We start from the raw sequence: 2,348 nt of genomic DNA on the forward strand, positions 1-2,348 counted from the left end.
AACCAGCCCTAACTATAAACTTGAACCAGCCCTAACTATAAACCTGAACCAGCCCCAACTATAAACATGAACCAGCCCTAACTATAGACCTGAACCTGAGTGTGTCTGCCCCTCTGGACTGAAACGGGAAGCTGGTTCCACAAAAGAGGAGCAATAGACTCACCTTCTTCTTTCGGTCTCTGCAGGCTGTAAATAAAGACATAAAGACATAAAACGTGTCCTTCCTCTGTGTCTCCAGGCTGAGGGACGAGTGGACGATCCGTCTGGACAACAGAACCAAACACCTGAAGAAACTCGACGACAACATCAGGAAGGTCCAAGTGGAGTCAGCTGACCAGACATGAGGTCCAACATGTGAACTGTGACGTCATGATGTCAGGAGAAGAATAAAGGGAATAACAACTCTGACTCTTTTGTATCTAACGATGTAGAAATGAGTCTTTTGTTTGCAGGGATTATGAAACTAAAGGTATAAATAATATTTATGGCAAACTTCGCAGGACCGTAGAGATGGATATTATAAATACTGAGGTCATGAACTCAAAGCCCTTAATGCCACAAAACACTCTTAACAAATGTTCAACTCGACACAAAGAAAGAAAACAAACGTGAGAATCATTGTTTTCATTCATTCAATAGTTCGACACAGTGAACGTCTCAAGAGAGAAACATTCAGACAACGTAGACATGAACTAATCATTATAAACTCTGTTCTGCTTTTGTTTGTTTGGCATTAATATATAATAAATATATACTTTGGTGAATCTGAATAAACCTTTTGAAGACCAAAGTCACACAACAACACTAACTGATGGAGGAGCAGTAGACCAGCAGCTCCTGTGTCCTGAGTGTTCTAATCACTGTTTCTATGAACGGAGTCTGGTGTTCCTGTCTGTTTCTGCGTTCTCTCTCTACTATAGGTCATGTGCTGAGTCTAGAGAAGTATCTCATAAAACCACACTTCTGTCCGGTCAGCATGTTCCTTTCACAATAAGAGTCCTGTTGTGTGGTCAGTACAGGCTGTGGACGGGTAAGATGGAGGTGTTTTTGGTCTTCTCCAGCAGTTTCTCTCTCAGAGTTTGTTTCTGGACTTGGTGCCAGACGTATCGAGGGTTTTCCACCGGTGGAGGCGTCCCCGTCCCCGTCCCCGTCCCTGTCGCCGTCCACTCCACCTTCTCCCCATCCTCGTTGCGTCTGATGTGGTCGGGCACCAGCTTCACCAACGTGTTGAAGCACACGCCGTCCGTCTTCCCGTGCTGCCGCCCGTTGTGCTGCAGGCTGAAGGCGCCCAGCGTGTTGACGTCGTGGTCGTGGTACGCAGACGGCATGGCGTCCTGCACCACCATGTTGGCCGCCCACGTCACCGCGTGGGTCTTCACCGCCGCCGCCGTGGGGAGGTGGAGCACCGGGGCTTCAGGACAGAGGGGAGGGGGTGGGGGGGGGGTTTATACTATTATTATGTATATATACATACATATATAAAGTTCATATACACATTTACAGAATAGTGTGGAATATCCGCTACCTTTGACGAGTAGGATCCAGATCTGCTCCTCGGCACCGGTGAAGACCAGGACCAGTCTCTGGACCACGTGACGGCAGCTCAGGTCTACGGGCAACGTGACGGGATGCCAGGGATCCTGACGGTACCTGAACGCATCACAAGCAGACAGACATAGAAATGCTTTGTTCGCTGTAATAAGATAAGATAGAACTTTATTAAATGATATTACAATAAAATAGATTCTATATCTTTTTATAGACATTAAACATTACAGTTTGTGTTTTTGTAGGAAAAGGACAGAGACACCTGACATCTTTAGCCTAGCATAGCATAAAGACTCGGAGAGCTTTAATGTCGTACTTGAGTCCACAGTCGATGAGGCGCAGGATGTCCCGTCCTCTCAGAGGGAGGACAGACTGTCTGTCCCACCATGAGGCCTGAAGAGACTCTTTATCTGCAGCCGACAGGCTCTTCAGACTCCCTCCTGGAACAGAGACGATGTTCTACTTCATTAAAGTCTTGAAAAGCTGCATCACAAACTCACAATACACTACACAACACGATGTGATGTATGAACCAAATCCAACTTATAATTATATATTTATGTATTCATGTTTAGTCGATCCGTACTGACCCCCCCCCCCCTCAGTCTAACGTTAACCATCAGAGTGTAAATAAAGTTGAACTGACTCAGTAGAACATGTGTTTCTAGTCTCTGATCATGTTTCATTGTAAACAACCAATCAGTGTTTAGACCAACAGGAGGAGAGCTAGTAACGTTAGCAGCACCGCTAACGGCTAACCAACAGGAGGAGAGCTAGTAACGTTAGCAGCACCGCTAACG

The 2,348-nt window shown here is 46.1% G+C and overlaps 1 pseudogene; it reads right to left on the reverse strand.

Moving 5' to 3' along the window:
• Positions 1-117: 117 nt before the first annotated feature.
• On the reverse strand, positions 118-2,007 carry LOC116380470 (8-oxo-dGDP phosphatase NUDT18 pseudogene; annotated as a pseudogene).
• Positions 2,008-2,348: the final 341 nt, after the last annotated feature.

Source organism: Anarrhichthys ocellatus, unplaced genomic scaffold (genome assembly GCF_004355925.1).
Source record: "Anarrhichthys ocellatus isolate YVR2014 unplaced genomic scaffold, GSC_Weel_1.0 scaffold7319, whole genome shotgun sequence".
Lineage (NCBI taxonomy): Eukaryota > Metazoa > Chordata > Actinopteri > Perciformes > Anarhichadidae > Anarrhichthys > Anarrhichthys ocellatus.